The sequence below is a fragment of the Lissotriton vulgaris genome, chromosome 3_1, assembly GCF_964263255.1.
Source record: "Lissotriton vulgaris chromosome 3_1, aLisVul1.2, whole genome shotgun sequence".
Taxonomy (NCBI): domain Eukaryota; kingdom Metazoa; phylum Chordata; class Amphibia; order Caudata; family Salamandridae; genus Lissotriton; species Lissotriton vulgaris.
The window spans coordinates 1,396,119,535-1,396,145,040 of NC_141689.1; the positions used below are offsets into that span (position 1 = coordinate 1,396,119,535).

At 41.5% G+C, this 25,506-nt stretch overlaps 1 protein-coding gene across 1 annotated transcript in view; it reads left to right on the plus strand.

The window, feature by feature from the left end:
* Window positions 1–25,506, plus strand: part of FRMPD1 (FERM and PDZ domain containing 1) — a 1,126,186-nt gene that overhangs the window by 624,717 nt on the left and 475,963 nt on the right. The window lies entirely within an intron of this gene.

Sequence of the window (25,506 nt, forward strand, 5' to 3'; positions counted from 1 at the left end):
CATTAGACAATTTATAACACAGCTCCACATTGCTATCTATAATACCACAACATCTGATACTAATGTTGAATGAATGCCATTAGAGTTTGGGGTAGGCAGGCTAGTATATTGTGCAATGGCACACTTTGACTTAAACTTTGGCACCATGAACCTAATACCTCTAAGTCATATATCATCAGAAGTCTGTCTGTGTTAGACACTTTACTGTAAGCACCTCAAAGGCCACCTCTCCTGATATCAGCATGTGACACAATTGTAAATGCATGCCAATAATCATTTTTTGATAAACCAGAGTGTTCAATATTGAACTCTGGCCTGCCATCATAGAAGGACTGGTCCCCTTGAATCCAGCACAGTATGGAATGTGCTTCATATTTGGGAGATGTAGTACTTATAAGCAGGGCCGTATAAATCAAAGGTTTTAGAGGAATGTTTCACTGCCTTGCACAGTCAGGGATTTTGTCATGCCTTCCAGTCCTGTGAAGACAGTTTTGATGACGAAGAGTGTTCTCATGTTTTCCTCCTATCTCGTAAGCAAACACTGCAACAGACTTCTGACACAGCCGCTAGTTGTGAATGACACCCCAGTGAGACAAAGTCCACTCAATTGTAGAAATAGCCACCAACCCAGACAATATTCACACCCCTTAAATTGACACTTCAAAGTCTCAGTGTAGTCCTTCATCGAGACCATAGAAGGTTCATTAATAGAGCGTATTAACACCAGGAATTGCATATTTTGGAAAATGTTACCCACACAGTTCAAGGTAACAAAGTAGATCATGTTATCTCTGCCATACCAGCACTCATTTACCTAATTTTATATTCACTTGACTGACCTCTGCACTTGCCCATTCAGCATGTCCTTCACAAACACCCTAACAAAAGTTACTCCAAACTTTAAGATGGTCAAATCATCCGCATAAAACAATGCCCAAACATGAGTAGTTACAAACTTAGGAACAATCCAAACCACCTTGTAAAGTTTAAAGTGTAGATCGAAATAATAAATGAAACATTAACAGGACCGGTAGGTGTGTCCTTGCTTGTGAGAATGTTTTTTTTATGCTAGTTATTCTCTCCTCTTTGGCAATGAACACCGAGGTCCACATAGTTTCATAAAATGAAAGTATTTCCCAGATGCTCTGTTCTCAGGCATCATGTTTCTGCAATCTGTTATAAATGGTCTTTCAATTGTGTCTAAGGCATTATTAAAATTAATATTTTAAGCACCCTAGGAATCAGGTAGGATTGGGCTGGTTTGTGGTGCTGAAAAACGGCCAAACTATATGTCACAGTGCAAAAATCTTGTCTTGACTATAGCACCGTTTACTGTACCGTGTCTTTTAAAATGGACTGGTTCTGGTTACCCCGTTATTGCGCTTTGCACACTGCTGTCTTGAGCGGGCCAAAAAGACTGTCCGACTTACGTTACAGCCTTCAAAAATGCTACTTGGCACTTGTCACCTTATATTGCTATATAATTCCATTTGCCTTCACATTGTGTCATCATTCAAAAATGCCCCTACATGTGTTTTATACTGTATTGTCTCCTTTACAATGAATCGGTCTAGGAGCTGATTCATTTTGTTTTGCACTTAGCCCTTTCAAGAATACTGTGTGTTTTAAGGTGAGTTGGTTCCGGTCTTGGAAAACAAACGATATTTCCTCGGTTTACCCCGTTATTGCGCTTGTTCATTGTTCGACTGATTGAGCTATAAAGTATACCCCGATGTACAGGGGACCGATCATAAATGCTGCTTTGCACCTGGTATTTTATTTTGGTCCGTCCATTTTCACAAGGCACTATTTTAATGTTTGTGTGCTGAATTTTGTTTTGTGTGTCCTAATACTATGATGTTTTAAGTCTTGTGTGCTGAACACTTGTAGCTTTTGTGCCTGTTTGTTAAGGTTTTAATTAACGGTAAAATAAAACTGAGTAAAAGAGAAGGATAAGGATGACCAGTCATCCTTATCCTTCTCTTTTACTCAGTTTTATTTTAATGAAACCTGCTTGAGAGACAGACAGTATTTGGTTAGTCTCAACCCTGGTTTGTAAAGTCATGAGAATAATGATGCCTATGTTGGTCAAATGCAAGATTGCTAGAAATCAGTAGCTGGACGTTTACAAAGTCTCACAATTTTTGTTTACCAGAACTAAATTGGAACCAGCCTTGTCAATTTGGGGTTCATTTATGAGATCTGACACATCGCCGCAGCAAGACAGCAATGCATCAGATGTATGCACCCTATTTATGGTATGGTGCACTATGTCTAAATGTCCCAAGGTGCATCAAAAATATTGATGCATCCATGGTACAGGTTGCACAGAGAAAAGCAATGCATTGCCAGCCAAAGTGATGCTGAGCTACTTGGTATGTCATAAACCAATGCTTACATGCCGCATATCACCTTTAAGTCACACTAGAGTGTGTCATGCGTTAAAAATCACCCAGAAAGTGATGCACTGGCAAAAGAAAATTTTCTACACATCAAAAGGGAGCTATGGAGCAGGCAGCAGCATTCAGGGCAACAAACCCAACACCAGCCAGGATGTCCAGACAGACCCCCAAGGGAAAAGGAAGAGAAAGAGTAATTTGAGTGAAGAGATCCAAACTTTAATTACAGAGGTGCCAACGAATGAAGATCTTCTCTTTGCCACCTCAAAATTGCAATTAGCAAAGAAAGAGCCAATTTGGCAGTCCATAGTGGAGAAGCTAAACAGTGTATGGCAAACTAAAAGGGCAGTGCCAGAGTGCAGGAAGCGCTGGCATGACTATAGCGCAGGACCAAGGAGAAACTGGCCAACAACCTGAGGTCAGCAGACCGGAGGAAGAAGGCCTGGGGACCAGGAGGTGCTGGCCCCATTGGAGAAGCAGGTGACATCAGTCATCCCAGCAGAGTTGTTGGCAGGAGTGGAAGGACAGGAGAGTGCTGGCTTTGAGGGCTAGCAAGACCTACATGGTAAGTGGCAACAAGGGAAAATATGGTGTAAAATGTCATGCTGTGCAGCGCTGCAGGCTGAGTTCCTGTGCTGCACTGTGCTGTGTGCAAGGGAAAGGGGAGGAATCTCTCACATGTTAATTCATGCACCATATAAATGTAAGTCATTCTGCCCAGTTACATGTTGTACAGGCCATTCCAGCTCCATCAAGTGTGTCCCATCCATGTGTGATGTGCAACACTAGTCCAGGTTCACCTTTGTATATTGGGACTTGTAGTAGAATGTATAATATGAGTGACAAGGACTACAAGTCCCACAATAAAAACCAAAAAAGCTGAACTGGAGCAGCACATCATGCATTGACACTTGAACCCTGCCCAACCTGACTGTGACAATGCAGGCCCCTTTGCACCATGAGGCTAATGTGTTTATCTCAGGCCCATGCAGCCAAAACTGGACTGTAAAGCAATGGGATGGAATGGGGTTATCAGAGGATTAAATCCTTACCTGAGAGGGGGTTCAGGTGTGAAGTATGTGAACTATAACCAAGCAGGATCATACGAAGAACCACATGTTTAGTCACTAGCATGAAACTACAATACACACAGCTGTCCCTACGTGTGGGGTGAGAACACACAACTGCCACCCACCATGTCGGAGACCACCCTACCTCTTGTCATGTACAAATGTATAGTGGGGGTGAATGCAAATGATGCACACCAGAGGACCATGAGTGTTTGTTGGAAGAATAGATGGTGTGTGAGCCTGGTGGGCCCCTGGTAGTGTAGTGCAATATGGGTATGGCTGAGCACATTGATCTTGCACTGTGTCTGAATGGGGAGCTATTGCAAAGCAAGGAGGTGAGTTGTGACATGTGTAGCTCAAGGTAGCCTGAGTGATAGTCATGCACTGCTGTGTCTGATAGTGTCACACTTCAGTAGCAGCTGTGAAAGGATGCTGTAGACCTAAATTTGAAAATATCCCCTTTTAGAAATTTCAGGGAGTTTCTTTCAGCAATGAAATGTTCTGTCCTGATGATGGTCTACATGACGACTGCATATTAGACCGAAACGTCGACACCTCCATCATCTCCAAAAACGTTGCGTTGTCACCAACATACGACCATTGCTTATTAATTAATTTTGGTTGTTTGTTATACTTACCAGGAGTTGATGTGTTAGCTGTGAACTGAAGAGTCACTGTTATCTATACCTCTGTTCTCAGTGTTTGCTTGAATTCATTTCTGTGTATCCGTCTCCCAAGATGTAAATTTGATGCCTCATCACTAAATACAAAAAAAAGTCCAGCAGCAGATGGTAGATGAGGTTTTGACCGAAATGGAGACTATCATGGGAACCCTAAAAGTAGTCAGTAGGTGCCTCAGTCCCACTGCTGACATCTCTGAGGCAATCAAAGTCACCTACCCCTCGCTCCATAGAATGGAACAGTCCCTGGCTAACATTGCTGGTGTCATGAGGTAGAGGCAACAACAACAGCCCTGCCAATATGACACCAGTAAGGTTGCCACCCAGCTGAGGGCCATCCACACCATCTTGCAAACTATGAAGTGCAAGCACGACTCCTATATAGCACCGATGGGTGCCTTTCTTAGTGACGTTATTGCCATGTTGACGAGCCATCAGGCCCTGTGCTGCCTTCCTTGTTGGCACAGACACATGCTGTTGGGGACAGGGGAGCCACATCTTCTGCCCCTGATTTGTGGGTACCTCAGATGCCTCCCACACAAACACCACCACCCTCAGGGGAGGCACAACACGCATCAGAGGAAGAAGATGTTGACTACATCAATTTCTAGAGGCAAACTGCCCAGTAACATTTGTCTGTGCCTCTAAGCCTGTTTCTCAGTGGAACATTGTTTATCATCATGCCACCTCCATTGTCACCTTGCACTGTCCCCTTTTTGTATTCTCGCCTGTTTTTCTAATCCATTTGTGGACTGTTGATTAGGCCTACCTTCCCTAATGACAATATGGACCTCCTCCTCACTGGAATTCTCCCCACCTCGTTGACGTTGTTGCTCAAAGTACTGCAAATATGTACATGCCTCACACACTTGTGAGTAAATGCATCCCTATGAACCAGCATGTTGTATGTATGTTGCAGATAGGACTAACTAGACCATGGTGGATGTGTATATACAAAACCCACTTCTTAGCATCTCAAGGAAATAATGTTAAAGTCACTATCACCTACTCTTGTTGTACAATCTCAAACATCATATACATCCCCTGCCATGGCATTATGCAGAAAGTCTCATTTACCAATTGATCATCATGGTGTGACAATAAGCATCTGTTACTTGACTGGCACACAGTGAAAATGAATTACTAATCACACAAATGTCTACCTGCTCAGTATGGGTCTTGTGAGACATGCAAGCGACTAACACTGTTTCATACATCCACTAATACCTTGCTGAGTAGTCATGACAACATGATCAAGCCACATGATAGCCTCAATGCTTACAATGAACAGATCCTAAAGTGCTTTAATTATGCATGCACTGACAATATGCCGATACTCTTGCCCAGACTCCTTCTGATTTTGCATCATACCCATGCCACATAGGGATGTAGAAGGTCAGTCAACCCCTTGGATGTCAGTGTGCATGAAATGCAACAAATACGTTTTTGCTGTCTTAAGGCAACTGATATATGTTGTTGAAAGGCACACTGGGATACGTAGGGTAATTTTGTTCCTCTGCCCCTGAGGGCCCTCACATGCATTGAGTGTGAGTGTAACCACACATGACAACAATTGTACAATATACACAAATATCGCTAATTAGGAGCAAGAGCACAGAGCCAGGAACAAAGCTAGTCATCCTCAGGGTACGAGGACTTATGAGACTAATGGTGTTTAAACTACTTAGCAAGCAGTTGCACAGTCACATGAATAAAGTGCCACACTTAGCAAGTACTCAATGCCAAGGATATTTGAGGGTATCCAGGCAGGTGGGTGCCACAGTCATGAATTGTAGCCAGCTTACAACAATGACCTACTAGCACAATGGTGCAAGGGTGAGTGCCTAATAAGATTATACAAATATCTAAAAAGTCTTCTCTAATAAAAACATTTAAAATATAAAACCTACCTACACTAAACCTTTCCTAACCACTAACTAACTCTATGCCTAACTAACTATTAAAAAACCAAACAAATAATAACCCCCAAACAAAAGCATAGTCCACAACCAAGTTCAGAGGAGTTTGGAGATGGGCACCAGGGCCTCCTCCATTGTGTCCACATATGTGTGCAGGCTGGCCTGATCCCTTCGTATATCATCCAGCCTCTCAATAATCTTCTACAGTTCACACAAAATAAAGTACTTAAACAGGGAGCCACTACATTGTCAGGGCTTCCAGACCTGTGTGATTGTGGTCTGGGTGGCTGTAGCTGTGGCTATTGGTACCCGGGCTTTGGGTGCCGGTCGCTGGCTTGCTCTTGTTGTGGTTTGAGTTTTGGAGGTGTTTTTTTGGTGCTGAGGGTCTGGTCGTTGGAGGGACATCCCAGGACCCCGCTGCCTTGGCATACTTGTACAGCTTCCCCATTTTCCGGTAAACTGTAGCAACATGCTGAATGTGGCAATATCGGTCCCTCTGCATTTTAAATGTTCTGGCATCTTCTGCTGTAGCGTTATCTAGGATGGTAATGAAATTTCTTTTTTTTAGTGCAAGCTGTAAATGTACACGATGTGTATGAAAATAGACTGACATTGTAACACAATAATATGTGCCTGACCAGACCAACTCCAGAAATAGAGATGGATATGTGCACAATATACTCTCAGTACACGGAGATCGCTACTTGAGCAAGGAAAACAGAGTCTGGTGACATGTGTGTACGCGCGCAATAAGTAAATATGGTTTATATGATAGTACATCAATATCATACTGAACAATGATTCACACTTATGATGATGTTTAGATGTTACATTGGACACATGGTCCAGGATTTGTAAATTGGGTTCAGGGATTGCATCATGCAAGTCAGCTGAGACATTTTCATCAACATACATGAAAGTGGTGAAGGTGATACAGTCCAGGTAGCGTGCCTCTACTTTGAATACCCATCTGGAGTCACACAAGGCAGCACACCTTGCTGACTTCCCTTACTCAGTGTCAGGTAGCCAATAATTGGGTAGGGGGTTGTTGTTTATCACCTGCAAAACACGACTGAGTACATTACAAATGTCTACCATTTTGTACTCAAAAACATGGTGAGTCATATTTAAACATGTTTTGTACACACGTCATCCTAAGCCTGCATTTGCTTCACACATTAAGAGTTAGATAGACAATGATTCTCGGTAGTGTGTGTAAGAATGACAGAGCACACTTCTGACCAAGTAATTTGTTGCATATAATGCAGACACCTTGCACCATGATTCTTAGGTCGGCTCAAGTACCCCTGAAGCTGGATTACAACAGCCATACCACGTGGTAGGCCACAAATTGAAGATATAGGTATCCACACATCCACATGATGTTGTGCAAACACATGCACAGACACACATGTAGCCATATTATTTATCACAATAGAGAGTGAGAGAAAAGCAGATCAGTTGCAGTCTCCCAGATAAACGTTTATCACATATCAGCAACTGTTGTCGCTTGAATTTCCTACAGGTATTTAAGCATTTGCTGAAGGCAAAAAAGGGCAATAAGCCTGGTCCCTAAGTAGAGTAATGATGTCCTTTGTCAGATCTTTGGGCAGTGAGGTATCCAAAGATATTGGAGTAGACGCCTCACTCACTTATTGTGGCATGCTTCATCATAGGCGTCAATCCACACCCAGGTAAGATGGTACTACCTGGCCGGACTCAACCAAAGATGTAATGGGAGTTCTTATATAAAGCAAAAGCTGATCATGCAGGGAACCAGATGAATGATTATAAAAATGCCTTCAGGTATACCCAAACAATGGGGCACATTAGGATTGCGGATTTTCCGCATCCTCCGTGCTGGCGGAAGCCACCGCCGGCCCAGAGGATGCGGGAAAACCGCAGCGGACCCACCAAAGACCCACCGCCGCATTAGGATGGCTGGTGGGTCCTGGTTTCAGTCCACAGCTTTTCCGCCGCAGTTGGCTTACAACTCCCTTTACTATATACTGGACCGTGTTGTCGCAATTCTAAAAACTATTCTATGTGGTGAGTTCCAGTGCACATCCAACCCTCTAAAAACTACATTAAACTTGTAATTCATCATGCAACATTGGGATATTCAATAGGTAGTGATCAAAATCATGATTCTCAGTAGTGTGTGTATTCATGAAGGAGCACACTTCTGACAAAGTACTTTGTTGCATATAATGCAGACACCCTTGCACCATGATTCTTAGGGAGACTCAAGTACCCCTGAGGCTGGATTACAACAGCCATACCACGTAGTAGGCCACAAATTAAAGATTTAGGCATCCACATATTCACATGATGTTTTGCAATTACATGGACAGACACACATGTAGCCATGTAATTTGTTGTTTGTCATGGATCAATTACATTTATTATGAAGATATTTGTCCATCTCAAAAACAAATGCCTCACATATCACATCCAAAATAGGTTACATTGTGATGACTACACTGCTGACACTGACACATCTTTTCACAAATCTGCATTTTGTTTGGCATTCTGCTACAGGGACAGGTATATTTTCTACAAACAAATTAGGTGGAACACAGCAGGTATGTTTGGCCACCCTTATAGTCAGTCAAACAGATATTTGTTAGCTGGGGAGCTCAAACATGTCAGAGCTACGTATGCTGCATCTTGATGGAGCATATGTAGCATATTCACACACTGTGCTACTCTGATACCATCATAACTACCTGTACATGCTTTCTAACAGTGTCTGTGTTAAAATATTTACATAATCTGCTCCTGTGTCATACACAATTTTGGACATTAGCAACAGACCCCTGACCAGACATGCTTAACAACACACATTTCATTGTGCTACTACATACGTTGAAATATGATTGTATAGCTAAGTGCCATTTGCAGTACGCGCTAACATGTTTCTGTTGAACACATGCAGAGCCTGCACCAGGGCATGGTTACAGTGCCCAATGCCACATGACTATAGATGTGCAAACGTTAACACAAATGTTAAGATGCTTACATCCTGTGGGCCTGTTTACATGCACCCTACATTCACAATGGAATTCTTCCTTGTTCATTCCAAATGAATCTGTGGGCAGGTTCTGTTGTTTTTCACACATTGGCAGCAAACTGATAGTTGGTGATCATTACCTCCCACAACACATCACAAAGTTAGATCACACACAGACTTACAAATGCTACATATATGTGCTTATAATGCTTACCAGCAGCATTGGGGCCCTGGAAAGAGTCCACCTCTCCCCAGGTGAATGGTCGATGTCCACCTAGAATACACAATTTGGGACATTGCATTGTAAACAGTACTTTAACATATGCTTACATTTTATTCTTATAAACTTAGCTATCCCAGTATTTCAGATTTACACAACAGCTTAGACACACATATCTGAATATGACCTGATTCTTGGACACAGCTATCCCACATGCAGGCCTGAGGTGGCTGGATGATGTAGCTCATATGTATCCATCATCACATGCCTCAGGCATGTGATGTATTTAGTTATCCTGATCAGCATCATGTCCGACTCCATTGTACCATGACACATGGGTGACAACATTGACCCTCCGAACCACTAAGTGGTGTATTGCTAGAATAGGACAGGTATACATCGTATGAAACATCATTGAAGCCATATACGGGTTTACTGCCACTGATGGACAGAGTGCTAACTTGTGTGAATTATTTTTCCTTCCAACCTGTGCAAGTATGCATCCCTTGTCAGCAGGTATAATATTTTGGTGTTGCCCTGAAATAAGCACATTTCTGCACATGTGGATATTTATGAGGCATATGAATCTGTGTACTTGTGTAGCAAAATGCTGCACACATGGAAGACTGTACATAAATGGACTTTGGATATAGAATGGCTACTTCGCCTGGAACAGTGGATGCGCTGGCAATTTGGAAGCATCCCCTACACGTTCATGTATGTCACATAAGAAAAAACTAATGATTTCAAGCATTTATATTTAGAACTGACACCCAGTAACCATTGAACAGGCTGATGTGCCCGGGTATGGCAGTTGAGCAATTCACACCGGGCTTGCTTAACTTGTGCTTGATGTAGCACTCTGAGGCACACAAAGTTCCCTTTCCTTCCTTCAGTTCCTGACACCATTACAATTTGATAAACGTCCTGCTCATTGCAGGAACTAAAAAGAATTAGGAAAATGATGTTCAGTTCATGTTTATGTTTGGTATTACTGATTTAGCTACATCAGCATAATCAGAAGGAACAACATACATACCTATGGGTCCACCAATCTCCAGTCCAAGGAGGTCAATTAGATCAGCCTCCCCTGCCAGCACGTCAGCATACCTATCCTTCATCTGAACGCAGTTCTGATCGACCTGGAAGGTTTTCTGCTTTTCTGGTCAGTGCACAGATCCCTCAGATCTCATTTGTGGTTTGCAGGGTTCCTGGTCAGGGAGGATGATCAGCTAGATCAGTCCTCCCAAATCCGGCTAGCTGAAGTTTTTTCCCCTCCCCGACATATTCCAATCCCTCCTACAGACACTATACAAAAAGACTTGATCCTCCTACCAATTATAACTCCCCTTACAAGAAAATACCCTAAAAATACAAATTCTCACAAATACAGTGACAATAAAGGTTAGACAAAGACACAATAGGTTTTCAGGGCCGTTGACAGGAATACAAAACTGAATGTCCACCACAATCTAATTTTCATGTGAAGAATGCTCCCAGGGCCTATGTGCGCACTAGTGCATTTCCTATTCCGCCCAATTTCTCTTTTTATTAAAGCTGTCAGGAATCCTGCCATGAGGTGTGTTACAGATGCAACACACACTTAGGGAAAACCAGAGCAGGCTGGTTCATCCATACGGTGAAAAAACAAGAGGATCCCTTGGCAGACGACACTAAGATACATTCATAAGCTACCTTGCATATACCATAGTAAGCCCATGTATTAGCAATGGTCCCTAACAATTCTGATACACAAACAAAGAATTTTTTATAAAGGTTACTTTTTTATTCTTTAAAAAAACATATCATGAATGTTACACTTCATAAAAGACTCAGATTATAATTTCATTAAAAGCATTAAAAACAAATACAATATCACCACAATATTCATCTAAAAATCGAAAGTCTGTTACTAACACACTATTATTCAGATGATAGCTTGTTGTACTTTGTCAAATAGATAAAAAGGAAAAAAGGGAGAGACAGACACAGACATTTCTATTTGTCATGAGAATTGCACATCAAAAAGACCCAATCTGAAAATAATCCTGGACACGCCTAATTTATCTTGTCTACAGGATAGACTTGGTCACTTGATTATGCAGATGTAGGCTTCGACGCGTTTCGATGGCTTTTAAACATAATATACCATCTTTATCAAGACAAAATAATAGGTCTCTCCTATTTAAGGGCACTGGATGGTTGCCACTTTAAAAATAAATCCTTATTATATGTTCCTTTTCTGTATTACTCTGGATTCTATGGTGTTTTCGTGAAGTTTGTAGAGCAGCTCTCCTCCACACCCAGAGCGTCTGCTGCGCGAACCGCCTGCATCCGAAAAAAACTGGTTCATCCATACTACAGTGTATGTGCCACCCAGCTTGCAGATTTAATGGATATTTTAAAAACATATGTTGCATTTCCAATATGGCACATGTGAAAGGCACAGTAGCGGCTGGAGGCGCGTCGCCCCTCTGCTTTACGAGCAGTGCAGAGGAAAAATAAAATGATAATAACCTGGTTATTATCATTTTATTTTTCACTATGGGCTGGTTTAGGGGGGGGCTGGGGTTATGGGGGAGGAATGTTTTCCCACTTCAAGTGCCCATCACTGCTTGGACAGCCCTCTTGGGCCGGCCAGACAGTCCTGCGCACTTCGCATCTTCCCCACCAGGCTTGCTTTACAAAGCCTGGTGAGAAACATTCGAAGTCTCAAAGTCCCTGTCTGAGCGCTGAACCACGGCACTCAGACCAATCACAACGCTGCATTGCAGCATTGTGATTGGCTTAGAGGAGGGAGCCTGTGTGCTTCCTGCTTCCTTCCACTATGGAAGCAGAGGAGAAGGCGTCTGAAAGGACCTAAGGGGCGAGACGGCGGGCTGCAAAAGGTAAGTGGATTTCTTTAAAAAAAAAAATCTCCCCGCCACCCCCTCCGCCAGTCTGCCACCCCCATCCCCTGCCAGCCGCCACTGGTCAAACACCCATATATTTGCACGCAGAGCTAGGCAAGGTCCGCCATGTGATGTGGTGGTAAAGACACATCTGCACCCAAGGCTATATGTCTGAACCAATATACTTGGACAATGCACCATGGTAGATGTGTTATGGATATCTGTTTTCACATTTTTGCCCTTTTCACATTTTTTTCACACTGGTTTGAATGTGATGCTTAAAGTGATATGCACCGTTCACAGTAATCCTCCTGTATGTTGGTCAGGGGTAAAAATGTGGTAACTGCCATCTGTAAAAACGTTTGCGTTTAAAAAAAAAATGTTAAGGCAAAAAGCGTGAGGTTACTACCTCATAACAGTAAAAGAAGGCGTACATGGGAACTAAAGAGTATGAATCCCGACCTCCGCTTATTTTGTGTAGCCTGAAGAGAGGTGCCTTTGCAGACCAGGTATTTTTGCATTTACATTGGTTATTGAGTGGAGGGCGACTTGGCTGTTTTTCTCTCTGTAGCTCCTTGTTATTTGCATACATATTGTTTGAGCTAAATATGGCCAACTTGTGTAGACGTGAGAAGTGTTGTTAATCATGAGTGGCACAATGTATTGCAAATCACTTCATTGGCTCTCTTTGCACCAGAGAGAGGTTCCTTGACCGAACTCATGCACCCCCGATGACTAATATATACATTCCCAAGCAGGTAAACTGGGAAATTTGTCTGTAAGTTATACATTCCCAGAAGTGGCATTACATGGACTTGGACCTACAAATCTCCTCCTCACTTAATTTTTCTATGTGTGCTGAATTCTGAAGCACACATAGATGATGTAATTCGTCTCACAGGATATTTCGTTAGCCAGAAGACGCTCCTTTGTTCACATATACTTCCTACATGCAATAGTTACATTCCTGTTCCATGGTGCCAGTGTGCCAGCATAGGCCCTAGGCAGCCGAAACAGTACTGGCGTAGGGAAAACAACATGATTGTTTTGTATTCAGTTAGGTGCAGCAAATTACTTGCAATGTCCTTTCACATAGCCGTGCAGTAGGGAGACTATCTGTGCTGCACTGTGTGGCTATGCACATTCTATGCCCCTCTGTTTAAAATCACAAGACATTAGGGGATGACATTCAGCACACACACTCAGTCATCGCACAATGTTTGGATCTGCGCTTGGCATGTATGTGCGCCACATGTGCACACATGCTTATTTCAGCGGTACAACAGGGTGTCCTATTGACCCAGTTACAACCTTGAAATTGCATTCTCAATTTGTGATTCTCTAATTGGGAATTGCAAATTGAGAATGTCTTCCCATCCATTCCCTTGGGCCTTCTAGCCCATAGGAATGAATGGAAAGGTATTCCTTATTTGCAAATTTCAATTTGCCATTCGCAAATAAGGAATATGTAGGATTCACAAAATATTTAGCAAATCCTACATACATTGCGTTTTGTGATTCTCTAATTGCGATTCCTTAAAAATCGCAAATTGAGAATCGCAAAATGTGTTTTTCTTATATATGTCCCTATATTATCAAAAAAGAAGATAAACCAACAAGTAAACCTCAATTTAAAAAGAAGAAAGTAGCTGGCCAAAAAAATAAGAAATGCCCAGGCTTAATTACTGAACAGGGAATGGCAAATGGGCTCTGACGATGCTAGTCAGCGCAGCAGAAGTAACAATAACTCACCAGAACCTGATGGAATTTCTGGTGACAGCAGTGTTGAATGAACATATCACAGTGGAAACACCTGATACTAGGGTAAGTGTCCCCCATCAGTTATATGAAATAACGCTACAAATGGAGGGGTACATATCAAGAAAAGTGAACAGTCTCTTTTGGGAGAGCCTGACATATGGATACGATATCCTATTGGCTGAAAAAGATTGGCCACCTGAATTTGAATATGGAATGCCCAAAAGGAGAAACAGTAATATCACCAGCCTTCTCCGACCTCGTTCCAGAATCATTTAAACATTCATATGTGCAGGAGTGGGCAGTAGCGCTAGCTCCCACATTATACCAAAATCAGTTAGGGTGGGATGCTGAGTCACCTCATCATGAAATCCCAGTAAAAACTACTCCAACATCACAGAGGCAGTACCCAATAAAACATGATGCAAAGAATCAAGTCAGGAAGATCTTAGATCACTTGAATACCAAGGTATGATTGAAAATTACACCTCTTCCATGAATAATCCTTTGTTTCCCCTAATGAAACCCGACAATTAATAAAGTCTAGGTTTAGACTACAGGCATTTGAATACATACACGAAAACATTTGCAGAATGCATACCGTGCCACATTAATGAATAACATTGTGCAGAAGAAATACAAAACAACACTAGATATCTCAAATGGATTCTTTTGCCAAAATATAGTACCTAAAAGTAGGTATTTGACAGCATTTTCAGCACTAGGCTCTCAAAACCAATTTTGTAGACTGCCCCAAGTGTATAAGAATAGCCCCGGGTTGTTCTCAGCAAGAGTATTAGAGTTACTTCAACATTTTGATGAGGAGGCATCGTCCTATGTAGATGATATTTATCTGACGGATGATGAATTGTTGGATCATTTGGACAGGGTGAAAAACATAATTCTGGGATTCACCTCAGAGGCCTACAAATTTAACTTTAAAAATCTAAAAGTGCCCACCTCAGTGTCCTATTTTTAGGATATGAGCTCTCAAATTAAGGGAATAGCTAGCAGCAATTAATTTTTTTTAGAAAAAAGGGCAATGCTCCAACCCCCAAAGAGTCTGAAAAATCTACAGTCCATTTTAGGATTCCTAAATTTTGGCAGAACATACATTTTGGATTACGCAGAAAAAGTGAAACCTTTCTACGTAATTAGACCTGATTTTTCAGTCCAACATCGGACACAGAACACACAGAAATTCTCCGTTGCTTACACGCTGACATGATAGCTTCCCAAAATTTACACACAAGTGTAAACACCACAAATTTGGTGATCCGTGTAATAGCGGGTCAATCAGGAAACACATACCTAACCTTGAATGAATGCGAAACGGTATCAATTGCATACAAATCACATTTGTATACAAATGTGGAAATGCGTTTTGCATCAACTGAAAAAATACTGACAGCAGTACAGACTGCTGTAGTGAGAGAAAGAGCTCTGGCTCAGGGAAAACGTATCAGTGTCGTGACACCATTACTAACCTTAGAGGCTGTTACCAAAACAAGTGTTCCAAATGCAAAAACACTGCATCCAAGATGGATACAGTGGGCTAAATGTCTCACTGCAAGAGATGTAAACTACAGCTTTAATTCTACATTCATTACACAAGCATTCCTGCAGTACGAACCAGAATATCCTCTCTCGAATTAAATAATGCATCTAGTTCAGTATTATTACATATTTTCACTGACAGATCTGCCCAGCCGGCCGTAGGAAGTAAACAGAAATACAGCGCTGCATGTGCGATTGTAAAGGGACGTATGTGGGATGGCAAGTTTCGTCTTAGCAATATGCAGACGCAGAATCTAGGAGATTGGACGGCACAGCTGGCAGAACTAACAGCCCTGATACCGGCAAAAAATACAGATTGGGAATTCCCAACACTTATTGTGTGCGATTTGTTTTACTGTGTCCAGTCATACAATTAATATCTTCACTATTGGGGACAAAATGGGTTTAGAGATTGAAAAGGTTGCATAATAAAGCAAAAGTTGCTTTGGGAACGAGTGGCAGACCTGAAAATAGGCTTGGCACGGGCTCACGTTATTCATATGCTGAGTCATCAGCGTGTTTGCGTGCACGTAGAAGGAAATTTATTGGCTGATGAAGCCACCAAGGCGATAGTTAGAACCACTGCCGTTGCTGCAATCACTCATTCTAGCACAAGGATAGACTGACAGATAATGGTAGCTGTCAACGCTACGCATAATAACAACTCAGCCTTACAGAAAGTTTTCCACTCAAGTAGTCCTACAAGTTAGATGCAAAAAATATTCTGTATGCTCAAATTCCAGGAGTGGGGGATAGAGTAACACCAAACATGGATGGCAGATTAGGTTTAATTCTAGCAGCACACGAGGGTCTGGGTTCAGCTCATGCAGGTATTACTGCAACAGTTTCACTTCTGAAACATTGTTATGGTGTCCAGGTCTAATAAAACAGACCAAAGGTTTCGTCCTTAAGCGCTACATCTGTCAGCAGATGAAGGGTTCCACCTGAGCACGCCCGCCACAGACACCACTACTGACAGACGTCTCACATGTGTCTATTTGGACCACTGCGGCCCCCCTACAATCTGACTGGGCTTACAAGTACATCTTGGTGGCAGTGGATTAATGCTCTAGAGTCCTGGTGGTCTGGTCCCAGCACTCGGCTGACGCCCGAACTGTTATAAAGGATTTGCGGGTCTTTCTAGGGACATACGCAATTGGGACATTACATTTTGACTGTGGCCCTGCATTTAGATCCTGGGCTTACAAAAAAGCTATGGGAAGTTTGAGTACGGTCTTGCGGTATTCCTATTCCTATCATTCTGAGGGAAATGCTATTGTGGTGAGGAAAAAGCGGGACTAAAAGCAATCCTTAACAGCGAGGGTATTAGGCTCAGTGGAAGCTGGGTCAATCACCTATATAGAGTCCCGAAGGGCACTTAATAACATGTCACGAAGTTCCCTGGGAGGCGGTACTCCATACAAGGTCCTGTTTTGGACTAGAATGTGGGTACCCGACCTCAAATGTGGCAGCACAGTGGCAGATGAAATAGCATTTAACATCAATGATCGTTTAGGTGTTTTACAGGAACTCAATGAATTCGGGCACTACAAAGCAAAGTCCAAGTAAAATGCGCCTCCACTGGGGAAGTAAAAGCTGTTCCGACCTGCCTGGGTCCCGAAGATCAGGGACCTGGTCAGAGAAAAGATTGTGGACAAGAAAGAATTTGGCCCATCTTCTACAGCACCTGTACCTGTCCTGGCTGTTGAAGGAACAATAACAGTACTTCTTCTGCCCCTTGCCGGTAAGAAAGAAAAGAGATTTGTCGCTATTGATCAGATCAAACCACACTATGTGGCCAATACTGAATAGCAGGCCATCTCCTCTTGATACCATACAAGAAGTTCAGAGAGAAAATGTATAACATTTGAAGATTCTACTGTAAGAAAAAAAATAGTTACCAACAATGGAAAGGAACTCATGCCTATTGAAATTGAACAGCAACAAAATGCAAATGAAACACTGATCTCGATTCGGCCAAATACCGACATCTATGTGAATATGTCTTGCAGCGAGTCATCTGCCAGTTTTACAAAACCTGCTGAGCTACGAAAGATAGATCGAACATATTCTGGCTACTTCATTGACTTTGACACTTTTTCTCTCGATCATAGTGAACCTGAGTCACTGCCAATTTCTGTCTCTCACAAAGAGAAAATGTCTGATCTTGACCTTTGGCTGAAAAAGACTTACCTTGTTTCTCTCTGGCTACAGCTCTAGATTGCAATTGGTCTACTTTTCCTAGTCCTTCGGATAGGCATGGTAACTATCTTTTTCCTGCTCGTTAATGGACATTATCTCCCAGAACACTCAGCAGTACAACATGTGAATTTGGTATTGAAACCACACACATCATTCCATCATAAACAAAGAGGCCTGCTCTTTTTAAAAAAAATCTTTTTTTTTGGTAGTTTCAGAAAAAGAACAATTACAGATAAACAAACATACAGATCATCATGTTACCACATCCCACACCCCAGAATGTTACCAATCATCTTATAGCATATACAGAGAAAAACCTATACATGTCCAAATAATCATCATCCTTAGGTACTAAGAGTGGTATTTATACCGACTACACATCAGCAATATTTTGCAAATAAGCAACCAGGTAGAACCAATAGTCTCTTGGGCGTGATCCCAATGGCAGTTCTTCTTCATATGTGAGCAACGTTTCATGGCAATATGACATGTCATGGATCCATTGGGCAGTTTTCGGAGTATGTTTACTATCCCATGCCAATGAAATCCGCCGTTTTGCTAATAGCAATGCAATCAAACAAAATTTGCGCCTCGCCGCTCTGACATTGGGTAAAACGCCTAACAAACAGGTACAGACTGAGCAATCAATGGGGACCCCAACCATATCACCCAGCAGTTCAGTGACATTCCCCCAGTACTCCATCACGGGTGGACATTCCCATGCCAGATGTATAAAGTCTGCGGAGTCGTGTCTACACCTTTTGCAGTGTGCATCCCGTCGCAGGCCAAATGTATGAAGTCGAGCCGGTGTATGATAAGTTTGATGCAAATATTTATAGTGTAATATTCTCAAGTTTCCGTTAGGAGTTAATCTTTCGGTTACCGAGCAAGCCTCTTGCCATTCTTCCTCTGTCAATGGAGTGTCTAATACCCTATTCCATCTTGCACATGCTTTGTGTGTAGTGTCTGCTATCTCCTCTTGCAGTACTGTATATAGCGGTGATATGAGCTTTTTATCATTGGGAGACGTGATGATTAATTGTAATGCGTTCAATTGTGGGGGTTCGGCTGGATATGTGGGGTAATGTTGTTTGATTGCAGCTTGCAGTCTATGAAGTGTGAAGCGGAATAGCAATGTTTGATTACTAATATAATCAAAGTCTTGCATTTGTTTAAATGTACCTTCATTATATAAATACCCTAGTGTATCGATTCCTATCTGTTTCAATAGTCCCATACCCACCTCCTCCTGCGTGAAGGATAAGACAGGATGATGGTGTAATGGGAGAGCAGGAGCATATATAGGGGATTTGTGTGTTAGCTTCCCTATTTGATACCAGGCAGCGTTTGTTGTGTCCACCGTGTTAATGTCTTTGCTGTGCAATGGTGGCCGTTTATGCGTTAGGATCGCAGTTAATGGAATAGGGTGTGCATCACTCTCCTCAATGGCTGTGTGAGTAAGAAAAGGAGTCCTATGATACCAGTGATATGCGTATTGCGCCTGTGTACATAGATAATATAGCTTAAAATCAGGTACTCTAAAACCCCCTTTTGAGTATGGCAGCGTTAGAGCTCTCAACTCAATCCTGGCTTGTTTGCCTGCCCATATAAATTTATTAAGCAAAGCCTGGATCTGTCGGAACACTTCGGGTGGTGGTGTAATGGGAACATTATTAAACAGGTATACAAATTTAGGAAGTACTACTATTTTGACTATCGCTAGTCTGTCTGCCAGCGCTAGAGGTAGCTGGATCCATCTTTCAATTTTGGTCGAAATGGTGCTTACAGCTTTACCATAGTTGTCCCGTATTACAATTTCTGGATCCCTGTTAAACCACACCCCCAAATACCGCACCGAGTCTTGTTGCCACCCCAAAGGGAATTCTGTAGTATGCGGGGTCGTACTGTACGTAAAAAGAATTATAATCTATTTATCCCAGTTTATTTGGAGCCCAGAGTGCAGGCTATATTTAATGTATTCTCTCAGCAGTGGGGCCAGATTGCATTCTGGATCTCGAACGTAGAGCAGCATGTCGTCTGCATACATAGATATATGTAGGGGTCTCTCTAAAAATTGCAAGGCCGAGTAATGATGCAGTTGTCTAATTTTACAAGCTAAAGGCTCCAGTGCCAAGGCAAATAAGAGCGGCGGCGGTGGGCAGCCCTGCCTTGTTCCTCTTTCTATTGTGATGATGTCAGACATATATATTGACTCTGATCCGACTAATGGGTTTGGTGTAGAGAATCTTGACCCACTGCTGAAAAATGGGAGGGAACCCCATTCTCTGGAGGACCGCTAAAATATAGGGCCACTCTATGGAGTCGAATGCTTTAGCTGCATCCAACATTACTGCGACCGCCTTAGTATCGGGTGTTAAGTAGTGCCTTAGTATCGGGTGTTAAGTAGTGTTCCAGCGCAAACAGTGTTCTAGTATTATGAGCCGTGGACCGAGTTGGAATGAATCCAGATTGGGCCGGCAACACTAATGCGGTCATAAGGGGCTGTATGCACACTGCAAGTAGTTTGGCCAAAATTTTAGAGTCCACATTTATTAGTGACAGCGGTCTGTAGGATTCACAGTTCGTAGGGTCTTTCGCTGGTTTTAATAGTGTCACTAATACCGCTTCTCGTAAGGTAGGCGGTAGAACAGATTTCTCGAATGCATCCCCATACATGGCAACAATGTGCAGTGCTAATAAATCCACAAATGCCTTATAGAATTCACCCGTGAATCCGTCCGGACCTGGAGCCTCCCCATTGGGTAATGATTTGATAATCTCTGTAACCTCTTCTACAGTGATTGGGAGGGAAAGGTTTTGCCTGTTGGTGTCCGATAGCCACGCAATGGCCACATCTTCCATGTATGTCATTATCTCCTCTGTGGAGGCAGTGTAGCATGACTTATAAATTGAGCTATATGTAGTCATAAATTCCTTCAGGATACCCTCAGTGGTGGTTTGCATCTCCCCATCTGAGCCTCTTACCTGCAGTACTGTTTGCGGGTTCAGCCTTGACATATTTTTGACGCTAGCACCTTCCCAGGCCTACCCCCCTCGCCAAAAGTTCTAGCTCTCGCATGTTTCAGCCTGTATTTGAGCTCGTCCTCAGCTAAAGATTGATGTTCTGTGAGCACCTCCCTTATCTCTCCCAGCAGTTTTGGGTTCTGTGTTCATTCGTACTCCCGCTCTAATTCACTTAGTCTGCTCTCACTTTTGGTTTACTGCTGACGAATATCTTTCAATATTCCTGCATTAGTGCTTAGGCATACCCCACTCAGAGTCGCCTTAAAGGCTTCCCAGAGCAGACCTGGCTCGTCTGTAGAAGGCTCATTAAGAAGGAAGAATTCCGATATGGCGTTTGAGATCGTGTCCTTATATAGCGAGTCTGTCAGTGCCCTAGAGTTAAACCGCCAGCTATATGGTGGTGGTATATAATGGGGCAGTTGAAGCGATAAGTAAACAGGGTTATGATCGGATAGCATCTTTGAAAGATGTTTGACATCATTAGTCCAGAGTGACGCATTGTGTGATCCCACCCAGTAGTCTATGCGGGACCAACTATTGTGCACAGCTGAATTGTGCGTTGCCTCTCTCCCTATCGGATGTTTGACGCGCCACAAATCTGTTGCATCCAATGAAGACAAATCCAATCCAGTAGGTTAGATAAGATTTATTCAATAGAACAAGTTCAGCTCTCAAACTGCCAGAGTGTCACTCAGTCAAGCTCCAGTCTCAGATTGAGCAGCAGGAGCTCCAGCATTCCAATATTGCTAAGCAACGGTGACATAAGTAGGAATGATCAAAAGCAGTACAACTTAAAGGAAAACACAATATATATATACAAGATTAATAATAGGACAAGTAAATTAAAGAAGACTGAAAGAAGGGATATAACACACCTCCTCTCCTGTAAAAAGAAAAGGATTAGGTTACATAATCATCAAGGTACTTCGGAGTGGCTCTCAGCCTGGAGCTGGCTCTAACAAAAGAGTCATTAGAAACAAGCTCAGGACCATCCGAAATATCATCAGGAACTAATGAGTCATTATTTACAGATAATGCAGTGCCAGAAGCACAGAAAGGAAGATTAAAACCAGTGTTATGAAAACCCTCATGAGATTGCAACAACAGACCAGAATCAGGAGAAGATCCAGGCTTACCACCGGCAACCCTAGCAACACGTCTGTTGCTCCACCATTTCCCACCCGAAACCATGACAGAATGTTTTCCAACTCTGACAATGATAGTTTCAGGATAAAATCTTGACCCTTTTACTTTACTTGGCCTCCTTATTCTAACTTTGTCTCCCACTGAGAAGCACTCATTCTTAACATGTTTACTGTCATCATATCTGATTTTGGACTGAATTTGAGAATTTTCGACTCTGTCCTTAACTGAATCCAAATCGAAAGCACTCCCTTGACTCCTAATTTTACTGACCACCCATTCAGGAGATAATTCATTAAAAGATTCTCTGCCACGCAACAAGGCAAAAGGAGTGATCCCCGTAGTGGAGTGAGGAGTATTATTATATGACCAGACTCTATCACTCACAACATCTTGTACATTTTAGCCAGAAGAAATAGCGAGTTGGACAGAATCCTTCAAAATGCGGTTCACCCTTTCCACTAAACCATTGCCTTGTGGACTGTATAAAGCAGTAGTAAGATGTTTAATACCAAGATTGTCTAAAAAATCCCTCATGTTGTGTGAAACAAATTGCACACCATTGTCTGAAATAAGAAAACTAGGGATTCCCTCTGATCTAAAAAACTTTGTCAAAAAACTGATTACGTTTTCCGTATTGGGATCCTTCATGAATTTTAAAGACACCCATTTAGAATGATAATCCACAACAGTTAAAATAAACCTAAAACCTAGGTTCAAACCACCAATTGGTCCCACGAAATCTATACCAAGTTTCATCCAGGGATGTTCAGGAAACTTAACTGGGAACAAAGGAGAGTTGGCCGTGCGTAAAGATTTTTCAGCATGAGAACATTCAATACATCTATTTAACAAAGTTTCAACAGAAACATCCATGCCCGGCCACCAGAAATGTAGTCTTAATCTTTTCTTGGTACTGGTGATTCCTCCATGTCCCTTGTGAGCCAAAGCAATCACTTTGTCTCTAATAGACATAGGAGGAATAAGCAAAGACCCTCTCATAATGAGATTTTCTTCAAGACTTAATTCATCCTTAATTTTAGAGAAAGGAATCATGTTCTTGTCAATTTGACTTTCTCTCGGCCAGCCATCAGATATCAATTTCTTCAAAAGGATTTGAGAATTGTCACATTCAGAAGCTCATAACCAGTCAGATTTGGAGATGACACCTTCAGTTAATTTTAGGCCATCAACCAAACTAATTACCACTTCCTTATCATCAAGAATAGAGTCACCCTCTGAGGAATTTACAGGACATCTTGACAAAAAATCTGCTTTAAAGTTTTTCCCACCAGGGATATGCCTCATTACAAAATTAAAATCATATAATTTAGAAAATAGACGAACCAATCTAGGACTAGCATTTCTTAACCCTTTGTCATTCCAGATGAAAATGAGGGGTTTGTGGTCAGATACAAGAACAAATTCTTTGCCCCATACATAAGTAGAAAAGTGTTTGACACCCCATACACAGGCTTCTTTTTCTATAGTACTGTAGTTTGTTTCCGAAGATGAAAGCTGTCTGGAAGCAAACGCAACAATGTTCACATTCCCATTGTCCAATTGACTAAGTATGGCACCCAGACCAGTGTTGCTGGCATCAACAGTGATATAAGTGGCAACATTTTCATTAAAAGGTTTAAGTGCAGGAGCAGAAATAATCAAATCTTTTAATTTTTCAAAAGCTGTGTTTTGATCACTACCCCACACAAATTTAACTTTGTTCCTGGTTAAGAGTCTTAAAGGTTCACTAATTAGAGCAAAGTTTTGTACGCATCTAGAATAAAATTCTCTTAACCCTAAAAATGATCTCAATTGATCCTTGTTGGACGGTTGAGCACACTCTCGAATAGCCTTAAGCAGGTCTTGTTTAGGGCTAATGCCTTCTTGAGAAATGACATGACCCAAATATTCTACTTTGTCAAGCAAGAATTTGCACTTTTGTTTTTTTACAGTCATGCCATGTTTGTTCAAGATACCTAAAACCTGATCTAATTTAACAAGATGTTCCTGAACAGTATTGGTGGAAATTAATATGTCATCTTGGTAAGCCAAAACATTCTTGACATTGCCAAAGAGTTGGGACATTAATTTCTGAAAAACCGAGGCCTCCGACGCAAGGCCAAAAGGTAATCTTAAGAATCTAAAAGGACCAAATGGAGTGTTAAAAGCAGTGAGATCCTTGGATTCATCATTCAGTTCAATTTGATGGTATGCTGCTCTTAAATCTATGGTAGAAAAGACTTTCGTCCCCTTGAGTTGAGCAAGCATATCTTGAATACGAGGCAAAGGAAAGCAGTCAATCTGTATGTTCTTGTTTAGAGACCTAAGGTCGATGCAGAGCCGAATTTCGTCACAATTCTTTTTAAGGGCAACGACAATTGGAGAAATCCATAGTGATGAATCAATCTGTTCAATCACACCCTCGGTACATAATTGGTCAAGATGGGTTTTTAGTCTGCCCCTGATGCTTAGGGGAACATGTCTAACCTTATGGATTACAGGAATGGCATCTGGTTTAAGTATTATTTTGTGTTCAAAACCTATAACTGAACCGAACTTATTGGAAAAGACACCTTGATGTTTATCCATAATAGAATCTAATGAAGAAGGATCAGTTGTAACAGAACTAACATTTTCAAGGCGATCCAAGGAAATGGGAATATTAGTACCTGGTCTCAATATCGTTTTAAATTTTCCTTGATCTTTCCAACCTAGAATCTTGTACCCTTTTTTTGAAACATAAATCTTAGCATCAATAGTTCTATCTTCAAAGGTGATATTATCAGTAAAATATCCCATCATTTCAATTTCAATATCATTGAAAGCCACCGTATGTATGTCAGGTGGTAATAAATCAATCCCAGCCCATTCTTTAAAGAAAAATGAATCTGGAATAATGGTAACTGGAGAACCTGAATCTACTGTAACATTGAGAGGAACTTTCCCAATTAAAATATCACATTTAGGATCACCACTATCAGAATCTTGTTGTGAACTAATCATGTCCACAGATAGTAACATTTTGTTTATAGATTTGTCTCTAGTTATTAAATTTACTTCAGTAGGATTCTCAGTTACAACACACATAGTCTTAGCTTTGAATTTACAAACAGAATTGAAATGACCAATTTTTTTTACAATTAGTACATTGTTTTTTCAAGGCTGGACAGGTTGGAGAATTGGCAAGATGAGATTTTGAACCACATCTAAAACATTGAAGAAATTTATCAGACTTTTTCCATTCAGGTTTGTTAGTTGTTTTATCTTTATCTCGTTGAGAATTAGGATGAGTATTTTGTTGGGAAATTTTGTTAACTGTTTCTGAAATAGAAGGTTTATTATTACCAAGTTCTTTAGAAGCTGAAACAGATCTTTCAATACCTCTTGCAATTTCTAAAGTTTCAGTGAGTGAAGGGTTTCTACAACAGAGGATTCTCTTTTGAACTTCATTAGTATGACAATTAACAACTAGTTGATCTCTCAAGTATTGATCAATAGGACCTTCAAATTCACAAGAAGCTGCTAAAACTCTCAATTCAGCCAAAAAGGTATCAACACTCTTATATTTTCTTTGTTTCCGAGTATAAAATTTGTGTCTTTCAACAATAATGCTTGGTTCATCAATAA